This window comes from Notamacropus eugenii, chromosome 1, assembly GCF_028372415.1.
Source record: "Notamacropus eugenii isolate mMacEug1 chromosome 1, mMacEug1.pri_v2, whole genome shotgun sequence".
In the NCBI taxonomy this organism is placed as follows: Eukaryota; Metazoa; Chordata; class Mammalia; order Diprotodontia; family Macropodidae; genus Notamacropus; species Notamacropus eugenii.
This window is the reverse complement of record NC_092872.1, coordinates 415,606,045-415,624,510: the sequence shown is the minus strand read 5'-3', so window position 1 is coordinate 415,624,510 and position 18,466 is coordinate 415,606,045. Positions and strand designations below refer to the sequence as shown.

At 42.9% G+C, this 18,466-nt stretch overlaps 1 protein-coding gene and 1 long non-coding RNA gene across 2 annotated transcripts in view; one reads left to right on the top strand and one right to left on the bottom strand.

The window, feature by feature from the left end:
- Nucleotides 1-726: 726 nt before the first annotated feature.
- Nucleotides 727-10,140, bottom strand: LOC140518796 (uncharacterized). The gene is made up of 3 exons (XR_011972017.1): nucleotides 9,314-10,140; nucleotides 6,448-6,504; nucleotides 727-1,061 (listed from the first exon to the last, which is right to left on the bottom strand). It is a non-coding gene; the product is annotated as an uncharacterized lncRNA (long non-coding RNA).
- RASGEF1C (RasGEF domain family member 1C) overlaps nucleotides 9,187-18,466 on the top strand; it is a 191,846-nt gene continuing 182,566 nt past the window's right edge. Inside the window, exon 1 of the mRNA XM_072631217.1 lies at nucleotides 9,187-9,444. The gene's annotated coding sequence lies outside the window, so the exon portion shown is untranslated. The remainder of the gene's footprint in view (nucleotides 9,445-18,466) is intronic.

Here is an 18,466-nt window from a genome sequence, read left to right as displayed (position 1 = left end):
CATGGTAAGGAGATCTAAATTTATTTGCATGTGTGTATGTTCATCCTTCATTGCCAAAGAAGACCGTGCCATCAGAGAAATAATGACATGACTTGCACTTGACTTTGTTTTGAGTGAGGGAGGGCTGGGCAGGTCACCAGCCTCACTTCTCCTCCAGAGCCATCTGAATCCAGTGACCAGATATTCATCAGGATGACTGGAGATGACCCAGGATGAGGCTATTGGGGTTAAGTGACTTACCCAAGGTCACACAGCTAGTGAGTGTCAAGTGTCTGAGGTGAGATTTGAACTCAGGTCCTCCTGACTCCTGCGCTGGTGCTCTATCCATTGCACCACCTAGCTGCCCCATTGAATTAAATTATTCATTAAGAGAAAATGAATATTACATTATAGAACTTTCACTGCAATATATAAGTGGATCTTACTATCCCATCCCTAAGCGCTTTCATAAAGAACATGTAAAATGAATGTTTTAAATCAGATAAAGGAAACCAAGACTTTTTTTTAAGGAGAAGAGGGAAAGTGGGTAGAAACAATTTTAAAAGCAAGTCTTTCACCCTAATTAAATTCTTTAAAACAAAATAATCATGTTACCTTTCTCCCTTCAATACACTTCAGGGGTTCCCTTTTGCCCCCTGAAAAAAATTTGTTTGTAAAATCTCATGGAAGGATGATAGAAGATTATGAGCAGTATTAGCCCATAAAATAGAAACGATGAAGGACAAAACCATTTTAAAAAAATTTATTGAGAAAACCAACTATGCAAATTCATATTAAAGGCATTAAAGAAAATAAATGAATAGAGGAAAATAAAGAGAAGAAAAATGGGAAAGATCTGCAAAGATTTTCATAACAATCTTTTTCCAACATCAAGTGGAGCCACCATACTAAGACTCATATCACAATGCCATATGAGCTTGTAGAGAAGGTGAAAGTGGCACTGGGGAAAGCAATGTGGGGAAAGCAAATTCAAAAGACAGCTTTACAGGAGGTGAGAAATTTGTGATGATCTTGACAGACTGATTCACATGGTATCTGCAGGAAGGGAACATACCAGAAGACTAGAAAAAAAGCAGAAAAAGAGAAATTATCAATAACTGCAATCCTTTGTGTTTACCTTGAAATTTACATTAAAGTTTCCTATGAATAAACTCCCCAGACTTTCATAAGTTCCATTCCACAGTTGACCACATCCTTACTATTTTGTAATTTACTAAAAGATGTAAAGAAGACAACATCCTACTGTGCAAAGCAAAATGACAGTTCAAATTCTCTTTTCCACTCCCAATAACAGAGATAACTTTGTCCGAATACCCTCTGGTCATTAATGTCAGGCAAGACATACAGTAATAAAGACCGTGTTTGCCAGATATGCTTACCACTGTCATGGAATGGGTCAAGCACAGAGTCTACATTGAAGAGGAAATTCTTACAGTAGTGTAAAGTCCCCTAGGTGATACTGTTGACAGAGAACATGTTGACTGTTTCAAGCCCCAGAGCACTGGAGGAATGGGGAGGGCTCTTTGAAAAGGTCCATAACTACTCCTTAGAGTTTGGTACAACCAACTATCCAGGAAAAACCAAGTGGATGGAGAACGCTTATTGTCTAGATTATCAGACAGATCAGTACATATGTCTTTCACAAACTCTACAAATGAACACAGTTGAGCTTAGAGCCAAGTAGCAAGAGAAGAGCTTGGCCTTGGATGTCTTGAGAGAAAATGCAAGGCTCTTTTAATAATACTAAATTTCTTTCAGAAACACTCATCTTTTGATGCTAATTTTCTACTAGTGTTATATGGCTATGAGTCATGGAATGCTAGTCTCCACGGAAATAAAAGAGTATCATTTACAGGTCAATGGAGAGGTACTTGGTGAATGTGAAAACACACTTCAAATAAATAACTTTTATTGCTGCTGTTCAGTTATTTCTCAGTCATATCTGACTCTTTGTGACCCTGGGATTTTCTTGGCAAAGATACTGGAGTGACTTGCCATTTCTTTCTCCAACTCATTTTATAGATGAGGAAACTGAGGCCAACAGGGTTAAGTGACTTGCCCAAGGTCACACAGCTAGTAAGTATCTGAGGCCAGATTTGAATTCAGGTCTGCCTGACTCCAGACCTGGCACTCTGTGCACTATGGTGCCACATAGCTGTCTTGCAAATAAAGAACTACAGTGGAGTAAAAAATGCCATAAAAATGTCATCAACTGAAAAAGAAGAGCTGGTCCCAAGGTTAGAGTGAGGGACAGCCTGAGGCTCCACTAGTGTCCTCAATATATCAGGAAAAATCAAGGAAGTCCCCTAGCATGTCAGGTGGTATCTCTGTGGTGAATCTCTCTGAGACTGTAGACAAGAGTGTCACTGGATGGTCAGACATGGATGGGGTATGCTTGGAATCACTGCAGGCAACATCCACATTGATGAGGTCAAAATTCCATTTGAAGATGTATTTTGTATACAAGGTAGATTGTAATAGGGACAAAGGAGAGATCTCGACACAGTACTATGGGACAAGGGTAGGGAACCTGCAGCCCTCTAGGTCCTCGAGTACAACCTTTTGACTGAGTTCAAATTTTACAGAACAAATCCTTTCATGAAGGGGATTTGTAAACTTCACAAAACAAATCCTCTTCATAAAAGGATTTGTTCTGTAAAATTTGAACTCAGTCAAAAGGTTGTACTCAAGGACCTAGAAGGCCATGTGTGGCCTCGAGGCTGCAGGTTCCCCACCCCCGCTACAGGAGAATTTAAGGAAGAAGAGAGTACTTTCAGCTGGGGGAATCAGGAAGGCTTCATGAAGAAGTTGTTGCCTGAGCTGAGCCTTGAAGGAGCACAAGAATTTCAACAGGCTGAGAACAAGGCTATATAATCCTGGCATGGAGGGAAAGCCTGTGCCTATCCCTATGCCCAGAGGCAGGAGATGAAAGAACAGCTAGTACTGTTCAGTTTGGTTGAAACATTTGGCTGGAGCAAAGGGAAATAATATGAAATGTGACTGGAAAGGCAGGCTGTAGGCCGATAGCTGATGGTCTTATATGTCAATCTAAGGAGAGTTGATTTTATCCTGTTGGGAAAAGGGAACAACTTATGGTACATTAGTGAGATTATTTTGGAAGTTGTGGGGAGGTTGGAATGAATCCAGACCTCTTATTACCTATACTGCCCCATGGCTAAGTCATTTCAAAGGACCTAGAAACCAGCCTCCTAATCCTCCTGTCACTTGCTCTCCACCAACAGAAGGGGTGTGGAAGTAGAGAGTGATGTGCACACCTGGGATTCCTCTCTCCTTGGTTCACAGATGAGGACTATCCCCATGAAACTTGCAGCCTGAGATGCCCTGGCTTCTTAGGAAGTCACCAGGCAGGTTTTAGCAGTCTAGCCTCAAGCTGAACATCCGAAACTTAATGGAACATTGGTCCTTAACCGTAGGCCCTCTCTGACTGATTATCTTTCTCCTGGTTGACTGGGTTCTGTTGCAAACTCACAAAGAAAAGAGAAATCACATTTTCCCTCAGCCAGTTTCATCAGCCAGTTTCATGCTTAGTGAAGTCTTAATGGCACATCAGAAACAAACAGGATTGATATTAGTAGGCAACATAAGAAGGGACTGAGTATGGTAAGAAGGTATGAGTCTTAGAGGGGATGAGATTCTGCCAGTGTGGCTGTTTCCCAGCTCTGGATGTTACAGGGGCAGTTACAATAAGGGGTAATTGGAATCTGTAGGGATTTCTAAGGGTTTCAGAAAATAGGCAGAGGGTTGGTGCCTGATGCATTACATTGCCTAAAACCCAGTCTGGATACTATAATACATACTATATACATTTTGGCAGGAGAGAAGAGGGTAGCTTAGGAGAGAATGCAGTGGCAGAGAGTCCTCTTCACTGTCCCAATTACAGCCTAAGAGGGAGAGATGCAGACAGGTTTGAGGGATGGAACCCTCGGAACAGCAGGGACTTGCTTCCTCTGTGTAAAGATTGTGGTGTGAGCAACTAGAATGAGGGTCCTTAACCCTATTAAGCCTGGGAACTTTATTTTATTTTTAATTTATAATTTAAATATAATATATATTATGTATATATGTAATATGATAAAAGTATAATTTATGTTTTTAAAATTATTTTTAATTAAATATTTTCATAATTAAATTTCAATATGATAGGTTTCCTTTTTAGTCTTATGTACTTTGTTTTATGCATTTAACAATGTCATTCTAAGTTAGGCATAGTGTTGCATGCCCATAAACTGGCTATGGAGGGATCAGTTGAGTTCTGGAGTTCTAAGCTACGTTAAGGTTTAAGTTGATGAGATATCCAAAATAAGTCTGGCACCAGTATGGTGAACCCCTGGGAGTGGAGAAAAAATCAAGGAAGTCCCCTGGCATGAAAGGGGGTCTAAGGAAGCTGCCTATGGAGGGGCCAAACCCAGCCCACCCAGGAAAAAATGGAGTATGTTAAATTTTCCTTACATGCCAATCAGTATTGGGATCAGATCTGGGAGCAGCCGATGCTACTTGGGCAAGACAGGGAAATGCAGTCTCAAAAAAAGCCTCTGTCTCTGTACTCTATCTCGACATCTGTTTCTGTGTCTATATATCATCTATCTTTACGTTTACGTTTAGTAAACTTGTCATGTTCAACTCTTCGTAATCCCATTTAGGGTTTTGTTGGCGGAGACACTGGAGCAGTTTGCCATTTCCTTCTCCAGCTCATTTTACAGGTGAGGAAACTGAGGCAAACAGGGCTATGTGACTTGCCTAGGGTTACGTAGTTAGTGTCTGGGGACAGATTTGAAATACACACATACATATACATGCTTTATATGTATGTATGTATGTTTATCTGTATACAAATATATGTATATATGTGTGTATGTGCATATATATATTTATCATGGATGTATCTGTGTGTGGGTGTATATATATGCATGTACATACATATACATACATATATACACACATATGTGCGCATATGAGTGTATGTGTATATGTATAAAATATATATTATATTATATGTTATATATGATATACATAAAATTATATATATATACAAAATCTCTTCTTGAGAAAGGCTCCATAGGTTTTATCAAGGATTCTGCCAAGGGGGTCTATGGCACAAAACAAGATTAAGCACCCCTGCTCTGGATACCCAGAGAACATAGTGTACTTGTACAGAGTGAGTAATGATGAGAGCTTTTAGGTCAGAAGCCCCACTGCATATCTGAATGATGGGTGGTTGCTTGAGCTCACTTCTTTCTCTAGTTTCTGCTTCCAAAGTACAGGCCTTGGGCTGTGGTAGGTTGGGGGTAGGTTAAGAGTCGGGGAGGAGGGGCTCATTGGACAATTGACAGTTGCACTGGTAACTCCCCCCCTCCCATCTGGGATGGATTTGTGTGGGTGCTGCAGATCTTGGGGAAACTTTAGTAGCCCCAGGTATCCACATCTACTCTTGCCTCCACGAGATCCTGGCATCGATGCTGCACAGGAGTCTCTTAATGCATTCCCCATACCAGCTGTTCCCAGGGGTGCAGTTGTTTTGGAGGATATTGCTGCCAATACAGGATCAAAGATTTAGAGCTGGAAGCATTTTTAGAGTCCAATTCCCTCATTTTACAGATGAAGAAAATGAGACCCAGAAAGAAATAGTAACCCCAGGTCACCCAGGTAGGAAGGAGCTGGAGATTCAAATCTAGATCCTCTCACTGTATAGTCAAGGCTCTTTCTACTAGACTTACACAGCCCCCTCTCCCAGATTGCTCAGAAGCGTTGTGTCAGACCAGTTACAGTCCCAACACTATCTTCTTTGTGACCAGCAGCATCCATCTTGGAGCCATGCCCAGGACTGTCCTTCCTTTGAACAAATCCAGCTGGATTCTTCAGGTTTCAAGCTTTGATCTTGTCCTCAGTAGCTTCATGCTTTCTCTGAGTGAGCTGCAAGGCCCAGTGTTAGTATTCTGCACCCATCCTGGGGTGTGTGTGGGATGATGTGAGAGAAGGGCCAGGGAGATCATAATTCCTTGCTTGTTCTAGGTTCTGTCAACATGCAAGACAGCACAGACACACAAGGTGTCTCAGAACTGTGCAGTCAATAGATAAGTGAGCTGAGTCTTTCAACAAGCATTTATTAAGTGCCTACTGTTTGCCAAGCACTGCGTTAAGAGCAGGGGATACAAAGAAAGGCGATCAAGGAGCTCATAGAAAATGCGCAACCAGTTATAAACAAACAGGAGAACTGAGAAAATCCACTGAGATGAGTTCAAGCATATTCATAAAGACAGAAGAGGAAAACTGAGACCCCAGAGACAGGCAGAGACTTTCCCATGGTCACAGAAAGTTTATGCCAGAACTAGAAACTTCTGAAGCTATATTCTTTTCACCTCCTTCTGGTACCCAGGTGGTTTAATTTTTTAATTTTAAAAATGCTTGATATTTCTGTTTTTACAATACCTTCATTTTTGAATGTATCCCCCTTTGCCACCAATGAGCCATCGTTTAGAACAGAGACTGAAAAAGACAGTAAAAAAGGCAATTCAGCACAACTAACCAGCATATCCACCAAGTCTGACAGTATACAGTGTTCCACACCCATAGTCTCCCATCTCTGCAAAGAAGGGAGGGAAGTATCTTGCTGCTTCTTTTTTCAAAACAAAGCTTGATAATTATCATTAGCCAGAATTCAGTTTTGTTTTTCTTTGTTGGTGGTAGTCTTTTCATTTCTAGTTTAGATTTCAATGAAAGAACATGGCCATTTTTACCTGCCCCAGTTATCCTATGAAATACACCCTGGTTTGAGAGTAGCACCACTTGGCTAGCAAGAGAACTCAGGTTAGACTGTCTGGTAAATAACTGAAGGGAAGGAAATGTTTCCACTGGGCTAGAAAACAATCACATTCTCAAATGAAAATGGCCCCTTGAAACAGAGAGAAATATCTGAAGACATCATGTTGCTTGTGCAGGAGATCTATTGACAAGGGATTTTTAAAAAAACTTGCAGAAAACCCTTTAGGAGATGCGGCTATCTCTGCAGTTGGGGCAGGCTGCTGGGTCTACTGGGGATCTGTGGCAATAGGGATGGGCTAACTGGGTTATATTCAGAATGACTTTCTAAACAATTATTCAATATCATCTGGTGATGTATAGGTCAGGTAGTAAATTCTCCAAAGGGCTCTTTATCTGCTGAGTTGAAATCTTTCCAGGTCCACATAGGGTTCTCCCTTTTTCCTGAAGCCTTCCTTGATCCCTCTCAGCTGGGAAAGACCCTTTCTTTTTCAAATTTCACATAGCATCGCCTTTGTAACTCACACAGACTCTCCTTTCCTAGTTTGTATTATAGTTTTTTGTGTTCAGACATGAAATTCCATCTCAGTATTCAGAAGAACATTGAAGCTGAGAGAGAGAGAGAGAAAAGGAATTGCCAGGATCACCCAGATAGTTTGTGCTGGATCTAGAGTTACAACCCATTTCTCCTTAATTCCAGCCTGAGGCTTTCCACACTAGCCTGAGTTGAGCATTTGCCCAGTCCTGGCCTAAGTATGACTTCTTGCAGAGAAGGTCCTTCTTTAGTCTTTCCCTAACTCCCAGGAAGGGACATTGATGTGCCTTGAAGAAAGGAAACACCCATTTCCTGTATCTCACAAGCTTGTAGCCAGGGGCATCTGCTAGGATTCTCCCCTTTGCCCAAGTGTTCTCCCTTTAAGGGTGAAGAGCAAATATGTAACTAGGGCAAAAAAACTAAGACTTTGTCCCAGGGGGATGGATTTAGGGACCACCAAATTTAAAGGATGCAGATGGCACTTGTTGCTTCAATAACAGAGAAACAACAGAGTCTAGGGCCTCCTTAATAAGAATAAGGAGTGAAAACAGGGAGCTATCCTACACTACAGTGTCCCACTCTGTTCCACTCTCCTACTCTTTCACATGTCATAGGACCTCCAGGGTGTACTTGCCCTGGGCACAGTTTGTACCAACTTAACTCCCTTCCCCCATGGGCTTGGAGGAATTTCCAGGCAGTCATATGATAGACTGGTTAAATTGACCCATTCTCGTTGCCTCCCCAGGAAAGTGTACTGTGATTTGTGGCCCTGGACTAGTAAAACAACTGACCAGGATGAAGGCTGAACCTGCCACTTGGCAACTGGGTTCTACTCTCAGCCAGGCCACTTAACCTGAGCTAAACGTCCTGAGTTTCATTTTCTCAAAGAACCAAGCTTCAACATACTTTGGAGTTAAAGAGCATCATCTGCCTTCCTGTCTGCTGCTCTGTCCTGCTTCTGATTCTTGACTTTTCCTAATTTCCCCCTTTTATTCAGCAGTCTCTGAGAATACTTTGAGATCTTATAGAGTCCCAGGCAAAGGGACCCTGGACAGCCTAGCTGTCTCTTTCCGTGCTCTTCCCCTCCCTTACTCAGCCCCATTACTGGTCTGGACCTTTCAAAGTTAGGACTAACTTCCTCGGCCAGGGAAGCCAGAGGAACAGAGCTGCAGAAATCCTGCTGCTGGAGGTCAGTGGAAGGGTAACAACTTAGGGGAGCCCTAGTTCCAGCCCTTCCTCCTCCCTAGGATCACTGAACTAGGTGCTGGGGGCAAGAGACACCATTTAAATTGACAAGGTTCCTGCCTTCATTGAGTTTGCCAAGGCAACTAAGGGGAATAAGGCACCCTGTACAGCAATAACTGTACATTGCAAGAACTTGGGAAAGGCAGGTGAGCCTTTCCTATAGTGAGCATCGGGCCCAGCCTCTGGAGGAGGCAGCATTTCAGTTAGGAAGGAATTCAGCAAGAAAAGGGGGAGGGCGGATATTCTGGATATAGGGAAGCGTGACCAGACGGGACGAGGGTGGGGGTGGGGGAAGGGCACAGTATGATGGGAGGATAGAGTTCAGTCTAGGGAGAGTGGAGTATAGAGTTCGCGGAGGGAAGTAATAGGAGATTATCTGGAAGGATAGGGTGTTGCCAGATTGTGAGCGATCGAGACTGCCAGGCCTCTCCCAACACCACTAGACGCTATGCATACGAAAGATACTGTCTATCTCCCTCGATTTCGGCTCGCATTCAATATCCTGGCCCCATTCCACGCATCTCCGCCTCCTCTCCCCCCAATTTTTAGTGTTCTGGGCGGCCACGAGGCGGCGCCCCGGACTCTGTCGGTGCGCGCTGCCTGACTTGGGGCGGGCTAGGAGGGGCGGCGGCTCCTTAGCCGGCGGCTGCGGAGGCAGAAGCTGCAGTGGGTCCCAGGCTTCTGCTGTGCGTGCCCCGCCTGGCGCCCCTCCCGCCCCAGCTGCCGGGAGATCGTCCCCCGCCGGAGTATCCCTACCTCCGGCGACCTGCGCGCACCCTGCTCCGCTAGGTTCGTTCCGTCCGGAGCCGACTGTGCCCGGGAGGATATAAGTGGGGATGGCTATGCCCACTGGCAGGAGCGGGGGGAACCGGCGCGCCTAGCCGCGGGTGAGTAGCAGTCGCTGGAAGATGTGGCAGGAGCGGGATGAGATGGGGTCGTATTTGGGGGGCATGCGAGTGTGCCTGTATGTGTATCTGTGTATTGTGCGTTTGCGCGCGTTTGTGTGTCCGCCCCGCGGGCGTCCAGGAACTGAGCACACCTGGTCCTTGAAACTGCCACCCTTCACCCCCACCCGCAGGGCTTCTGAGGAAGCTGAGCCCCGAGCCAGGAGTAAGATGACCCCGTGCACACCCTCTGCGCCTCCGTATGCTTGTGGGTCTGTGGGTCTGCGTGTCTCTGTGTGTGTGTGTCCCTAAGTCCCGGAGAATCCACTTGCTTGTGTATGTCTGTACCTTTGCATCTCTCTGTGTGTGTATGTGTGTTTATGCATGAGTGTGTGTGTGTGTGTGTGTGTGTGTGTGTGTGTGTGTGTGTGAGTGCTTGTTCCTGTCTCTCTGGGTTTCTGGCCCTTTGGTGGGTCGGCATGTACCTGCGTGTTGCTTCACATCTGTAGGACTTCTGTATACATCTCTATGCGTTTCCATGTGTCTGTGGCACAGTGTGCGTAATGTGTCTGTGCATCTCTGTATGTGTTTGTGTCCCCATGTGTTTCTGGAAGCGTGTGTGTGTTTGTGTGTGTATCCAGAGGGCTTCTTCTGTTGTTCCATTTCCTGGAAGAGATACACTGCTCTCTGACTGGGGAAGGTGAGGATGCCCTGTAGAACCTTTGAACATCCCAGGAACACCTCGTTTATGACTAGAGGTGCGCTCATTGGCGGGATAGAATGGTGTAGTGTGTGTGTGTGTGTGTGTGTGTGTGTGTGTGTGTGTGTGTGTGTGTGTGTAAATAAGCAAATACTTAAAGGTCAGGCTGTTTCATACAGCTGGCATTAAAGTGAAAAAGTCCACTAGACTTGGAATTAGGAGAAGGGGATTTTAGCCCTGCCACCAACTAACTGTGTGACCTTGGACAACTCCTTCTCTTACCTTCAGTTTTCTCCTCTGTAAAATGTTTCTTTCATATCATGATCTCTAATGTCCCTTTTATCTCTTATGGGTAAATTTTGAAGACATAATCTGCTTGGGAGAGTTAAGATTCTGAGAGATATCCCCCACCCTCAACCCACCTCCAGCCTTGGAAGGGGGAGGGGAGAGGCAGGGTACACTTTTGCTCTCCAGGAGGTGCTTTTCCAGCCAGAGCTATAGCTGCTGGAGGAAGTTGAGAGTGGGGAAAGCAGGGAGAGGTCTTGTAACACTAAAGTTCTACTGTGGACAATTCACACTTTGGGATCTGGGATTCATGTCATGATCTTTGTGGGTCAGATTTTCACAAAGCCAGTTCTCCACTTCAGTGGTCCTGAGATTCCAGAGGGGACTTGCCAGGCTAGTTATAACTGCTGTTGTTGCCTTTCAGATTTATTTAGGTGTTGCTAGTCTGGAATATGAGAATATCAGAGCCAAGAGAGACCTCCAGGTGCATGTAGCTCAGCCTCGTCATTTTCCAGATAAGGAAACTGAGGCCCAGAGAGTTAAGTGACTTGATGAAGGTCATATAGGTAATGAGTGACAAATGGGAATTTAAACTCAGGTCTTTGCACTGCACATACAATGTCCTTTCCACAGCTCACACTGCATCAGCAGATTTTCACAAATCCCTGGGCTCCAGTGCTACTGAAATTCCAACGGGGAACTGACCAGCTAAGTGTCCCTGATGTTATCTTTCATTGAAAATATGGACTTCTAGGGTGTCAGAGCTGAGAGGGCTTCAAAGGTAACATAGTCCAGCTGGGTCATTTTAAGAGTGAGAAAACTGAGTCACACTTGACTTTCTCAAGGTCACACAGTCGGCTAGTGTTAGAGCCAGGACAAAGTAGACTTTGATCTGTCTCAGGTTCCCACCCACCCACCCCTACTCTCTCAGAGGGAGTGGGGATCCTTAGTATAATTGTGATCCTCCAACTTTCCATCTCTAAAACAAGACAGAAGTCACAGGGACCCAGCCTTGATGGGGAGTTCAGGAGCTAGGGAGGTGAAGGGGCCCATCCTTCTCTGCATGTGTGAGCAGCAGCTGCATCACTGCACCTGTGCACGCTCCATCTTTGCCAAAGACAGCTCTGCTCTCAGCAGGCAGATTCTGCCTAAAACTCCAGCCAAGAGGGGGCAGATAAATAATTCACCCTTTGACATTTTTCTTCAGCTGAAGTGGGAATTTCCAGTGTCAGTTTCTAGATTTACGTTGAAACAAACTTGATTCACATGAGCCTAGGACTTGTTGAGAAACTCAGAATGACAAAGTATTTTCTTACTAAAGTTAATCAAAAATAACTTTCCTCTTCAATACCTCTACTTTAAAATAAACACTTTTTAAGCTTGTGATAATAATAAACACATTTGCATAGTGCCGTGACCTTCCCTTATGTTAGGTTTGCTGTGAACATTACATCTAAGTCTCATTACTGGATGAGATGATGTAGTGTGGATTGACTTTAGAAGATCTTGGGTTCGAGTCCCTTAGAAACCCGATGGCTGTGTGACCTTGGACAAGTCACTTAACTTCTCTGTGCAGCAGTCAGCTCCCTAAGACTAAAAGTTGCAAAACTGGTGTTGGTCTGCTCTGGTAGAAGGAGTTTCACTATACCAACAAAATTATAAATCTGATATTTTAAAAATCTGAAAAATCCTAGTATAGAATATTATGTGTTGTTTAGTCATTTTTCAGTTGTGTCTGACTCTGTGACCCCCCATTTGGCACAGGTAATGAACTGGTTTGCCATTTCCTTTTCCAGTTCATTTGACAGATTAAGAAACTGAGACAAACAGGGTTAAAGGACTTGCCCGGGGTCGTACAGCTGGTAAGTGTCTGAGGTCAGATTTGAACTCAGGTCTTCCTGACTCCAGGCCTGGCATTATTATAATAGATTCCAAATGGATCATAGATTTAAAGCTGGAAGGGGCTTTAGAGGTCATTGAGTTCAGTTCCTTCATTTTACAGTTGAGGAAACTGAAGCAAAAAGAACTTAAACGACTTGCCGAAGGTCACACAGCCAGAAGATTTCAGAGGCGGAATTTGAATGCAGATCATTTGACTCCAAATACAGCTTTTTCTACTATCCCACACTCTAGGGAACTTTTAAGACAAAGCAGCTGAGAACCCACACCCAAGGTGTACTGGAATGATCATTTATTAGGGTGCCCAAGCACACTGCCCAATGACCTGGAAGTAGATACAGCTAAATGCCTCTCCTGTCATGAAAATGTATATATGTATTTACATACATATGTATATAAATGGCAGAACTGCTATGTGACCTTGGGCAAATCATTTTCTTTCCCTGGGCATCAGTTATCTCATGTAAAATTTGGTGGAACTCATTCTCCACATCTATGATTCTTTGATGCTTCCCTGAGAAGACCGAAAGTAACTTGCAGGAATAGGTCTGAATGTTTCAATCTTTATCGGGTCCACTGTGGTGGGTTATCAATAAGTCAGTGGTTATGGAGCAGTGACCGTGGCTGAATCCTGTAGTCAGTTTCAGCTACCAACACTCAAGCTTTGGTCGCTCTGACTGAGGAACATGCCAAGGCAGGTTCAGAGAAAGGTTCTTCCTTTCTAGATTAATAGCTAGAATAAAGGCTAGATTAATAGCCCACGGACATAGAAGGAAACAGGAATAAGGAGAATGTGTTGTCCTTGAGTTTAGCAGCCTTGGTTGGTCTAAGCTGGCCATTTACATTAGACAAATACAGGATTTTTACCCTCAGGAAGGGAACTTTGTCACTGGGAAGATGTATGAGTATCTTTTCCTGCTAAGCATCATGGTTTTAGAGTTGGAAAATTATCTTAGAGGTCCTCTAAGTCCAATGCCTCTCATTTTTGCAATTGAAGAAACTGAGGTCCAGAGAGTTTACCCAAGATCAAACCTGTAGTAAGTGTCAGAGCTGGGATTTAAACCCAGATCCTCTGACTCTGAATTCAGCTTTAGGAGTCCAGACTGACTTTTTCAGCTCCCAGAGGTAGCAAGTAACAGGGCTGGGAATCAAGCATGCTTTCTGTACAGCATCACTTGCTCACATTTCTCTCTAAACTGAAGGTTTGGCCTCAGAGAAGAAAGTTCTTCGTTATGAGGGAAGCAATATGTAAAAAGATATATAAATAAAAAGATGCATCTATCATAATAGATTGGATACTGGACCTGTAATTTCATTGGTTTAGTGAACTCTTAGGCAGGTATATTGGTAAATGTTTAACAACTAACTGACTTGGGAGGGAGGGTGTGGACATGACTCATTTCTAAGCTTAATTTGCATTATAAACATTTCCTCTGCCACTTTCTTAAGACTAGACAATCGATAAAACAATACTTCAAACCTGGATGTGGAGCTTTTGCTAATTTCTGATGTGTAAATATTCATATTGGAAATTTAACAGTGATCTAGCAAGCTGGTTGGAGCTGGCTCCAGTATACCTCTGCTCCCAGGTGAGAAAACTCCCTTTACCAGTGAAGGTCAGCACCTCCTCTGTAACATGTAGGTTTAAGAGAGTTGGGAAGAGGGAAGGAGGGAAGGAGAGGAAAAGGGAGAGGAAGAGGGAGAGGGGAGAGAGACAGAGACAGAGAAAAAGAGAAAGAAACAGTGAGAGAAACACAGAGAAAGAGAAATAGAGAAAGAAAAACACACACAGAAATAGAGAGAAATGCACATACAGAGAGAACCAGAGAAACACAAAGGAAGGGAGAGAGAGAGAAACACACACACACAGAAATACATAGAGAAAGAGAGAGAGAGAAAGAGAGAGAGACAAAGAGAGAGAGGGAGAGAGAGAGAGAGAGAGAGAGAGAGAGAGAGAGAGAGAGAGAGAGAAAGAGAGAGAGAGAGAGAGAGAGATGCCTAGAGCACTGAGAGATTTAGTGACATCACACAGCCAGTATTATTCAGAGACCCGGGTTTTCCTGGTTTTGAGGTCAGCTCTCCCTCTACCCACTACACCCTTTACAAAATAAATACAAAGTGAATCCTGGGTCCTTGTTTTAAATTGCCTTGTTTTAAATATTTTAAATATTTCCTATAGTGTGATATAGTAGAAAGCTGAATTTAGAGTCAGAGGACCTGACCTTGGTTAAGTAAGATAATCTTTCTGGACTTAGTTTCCTGAGCTGTAAAATGAGGGAGTTGTATTCAATGATCTCTAAGTTCCCTTCCAGCTCTAAATCTATGAGCCATTTGGGAGTTACTTTCCCTTGCCCCTATCTCTTATAGAGATTTAGCTTTGCTCCGCCCACCCTTCAGCATGCTTATTTCAGAAATGTGGGTACCCATACACTCTCAATTAATTAACTGATATTGACCTTGGCCAGTTTTCTGGGCCTGCATCTTGAGCAAGTTTCTCCAGCACTAGATCACAGAGGGGAGACGCTGATCTGGAGTCCTTATTTCATAGGCATATTGTGACCAGCAGCAAAGATCACAGTGACAGACGGATTTAATTATCCCCCTATCAGTCTCTTGCAGATGTAATTGACCTTGCTGTCTGATTGAGAGAATAAGAGGCATCTCCTTTTAATGAAGGCAAGACTTGGGCTGAACTGCCTTGGCTGGACCTGTGGGTCTGCTTTTGTGGAAGCTGTTGGATTAGAAGGATTTGGAGAGTATTTGTACTGTTTAAAGTCTACTCTCCCCCTCCCTCCAATTTCCAAGTCAGTACATGTGTATGCACTGAAAAGAACGAGTTCTTTTCAGTCAGAGAGCAATCCAATTGCTCTGAGGTCATGTGGTCCAACTGCCCAAGCAAGAATTCCTTCCATAGCATCCTGGACATGTGGTCATTCAGCCTATGTCTGAAGACCTTAAGTAATGAGGAGCTCACTACTTTCTGAGATGGCCATTTCCACCTTTGCATAGTTCTAATTGTTAGGAAATTGTTGCTTATGTCAAGCTAAATCTATCTCCTCCCTGCCCCCCCCCTTCTTCCCTATGGGGACAAATAGAATAAGTCTTCTTCCTTTATGATGGCCTTTCAGATACTTGGAGGTGGTTATGTCCCCTCAAGTCTCCTCTTGACACACACACAAAAATCCCCAGTTCCTTCAACAAATACTTGTCTGACATGGTTCTAGTCTCATCATCTTCATTGTCCTCCTCTAGAAAAGTTCTAATTTGTTAATATCATTTTGAAAATTTGGCCCACAGAACTGAATAAGATATCTCAAATGTGCCCTGACCAGGGCTAGGAAGAGGGGAACTATCACTTTCCAGGCTCTGTATATCGTTGCTCTGTTAATGTCACCTTAGCTTTTTGGAGATCTCTGTTATACCCCTTACTTTTATTGAGCTTGTGGGCCACCAAAACCTCTGACTCTTTTTCATACATACTGGTCTAGCTATGCTTCCCCCATTTTATACCGGTGGTAGCTGATCCAAAAAATTTATTTATTCATTTAGTGGTTGATTTTTTGAGCCCAGGTATAAACCTTTGCATTTATCCTAGTTTTTTTATGTTTTTTGTTTGTTATTATTGTTGTTGTTCTTTAGTCACGTCTACCTCTTTGTGATTCCATTTGGGGTTTTCTTGGCAAAGGTACTACATTGGTTTGCTATTTCCTTCTTCAGTTCATTTTACAGATGAGGAAACTGGGTTAAGTGACTTGCTCAGGGTCACTCTGCTAATAAGCATCTGAAGCCAGATTTGAACTCAGGAAGATGAGTCTCCCTGACTCCAGGGCCAGCACTCTATCCACTGTGCCATCCTAAGTTTAGAGTTTCCTTCAGTGCTCATGAAATATTTTCAAATTGCTTCTCTTCTTTTAAGTATAGATAAGCGATATGGTGTCATGGAAAAAATCACTATACTTAGAGAGAGAAGATGGCTCTGACACTTATGGAGTTTATGACCTTGGGTAAATCAGTTTTCTTGAGTGTCTGGTGCCTCATACTCTCCTCAGGATAGTCATGCACTCTCTCCTTGGGAGGAGGGGGGGTGTTGTAAAGACAATGCTTATGGAAGTATTTATTAAACTTACTACAAACAAGGATCTAGAGACACAAAGGCAAAAGGGACATAGTCCTGACTCTCAAAGACCTTTATATACTACTCAGGGATACAACATGAAAATGCAAAGTAAAATATAAAATAATAATTGGGGGAGAAACAATACTAGCTCGGGTATCAAGCAAGGCCTTATGGAAGAAATGGTATTGAATTGAGCATACCATCCTATGAAAACATTAGTTATTATTCTTATTTTTAATCAATACATGTTTTATAAATATAAAACTTATTTTTGTAGTAATGTAAACGATAATTTCTCTGTTCAAAACGTTTTAATACTGCCAAATTGCCTCCCGAGGAAGGTTCCTAGTATTCAAGACCCTGAATCATCTGATGTTACCCTACCTATCCAGCCTTATCTTATACTTCTCCTCTTCACATAATCTATATTCTAGTCAAACTAGATTATTTATTTTCTGCATATGAGCCTTGTATTTTCCTGCCTCTCTGCTTTTGCTCATGCTGTTCCTTAGGCCCAGAATTCCTTGCCCTCACTTCTCATTGTTAAATCACTGACTATCCTCTCTTACCTTTATCACTGAACAGTTAAGTGGTGTAGAATTGCATTTCTTTACAAGCTAAATAAACTCAACATTTTACCTATACCCTAAAACCCTTCCTTCTCTAGGTAAACTTGGACTATCTTTTGAGAACCATGGGACTTCACACAGAATCTCAGTGTTGAGACTTCAAAAGTAATCGAGTTCAACTCATACCTGAATGAGAATCTCCTCTCTAACATGATAAATGGCAACCCAACCTTCTCTTGAAAACCCTTGGTGATAAGAAACTCACTTCCTGTTTAGATAGCTTCTTCCATTTTTAGACATTAGTTATTTGAAAATTCTCTCTTTTATATTGAGCCTGTCTGCTTCTCTACAACTTGTACTCAGCACCTAGTTCAATTCAATTCATCCCAAGCATTTATTAAGCACCAGCTATGTACTGGGAGTTTCTTTAGGACGATATAGTTCAGTGCAGATACTGACTTGCATCTATGAAATATATATATATATATTTCATCATGGTTTCCTTGGTAAACATTTCTTAAGCATTTGCTATATACTATCAGGCACCGTGCTAAGCACTGGGAATACAAAAAAAGACAAAAGGCAGTCTCTGTCCTCAAGGACTTCACAGTGTAATGGGGGAGATGCAAAGAGCCAATGCAAGCAACTATGTGCAAACAAGTTTTATTTAGATAAATTAGAGATAATGAACTGATGGCAAGCACTAGAAAAGGGAGAGATCAGGAAAGACTTCCTGTAGAAGGTAGGATTTTACCTGGAACTTGAAGTTGGGGAAGCCAGATGTAGGGATGAGGAGGAAGAGAATTCCAGGCATGGCAGAAGCCAGTGAAAATGCACAGATTTGGGAGATGAAGTATCTTGTTTAAGCAAAAACAAGGAAGCCAATGTCATTGGATCCAAAGTATGTAGGGAGATGTAAGAGGTAAGAAGACTGGAAAGGTGGGGGGTGGAGGAGGAGTTATAGCTTATGAAGGGCTTTGAATGCCAAAAAGAGGATTTTCTGTTTGATTGTGGAGCTGATAGAGAGCCCTTGGAGTTGATTGAAGCTTGGTGAGTGACATGGACAAACTTTGGGGAAATTACTTTGACAACTGAGTAGAAGATAGAATGAAATGGTAAGTGACTTGTGGAGAGAGATCAACCAACAGGCTATTTCAATAATTCAGATATGAAGTGATGAACAACTGCACCAAGGTGATAGCAGTGTCAGAGGAGAGAAGGGGGTGTATGCAAGATATCCTACAAAGACAAAAATGACAGCCTATGGCAACAAATTGGGTATGGTGAGAGAGAATGAGAAGTCGAGGAAGACTCCTAGGTTGTGAGTCTGGGGGCCTGGGAGGAAGGTGGTAGGGAAGTTAGGAAGAGGTGAAAGTATTTGAAGGAGAAAATAATAAGTTTAGTTTTTCAGTTTAAATTTGAGTTCAAGATGTCCATCAATTGGAGATGCAAGAC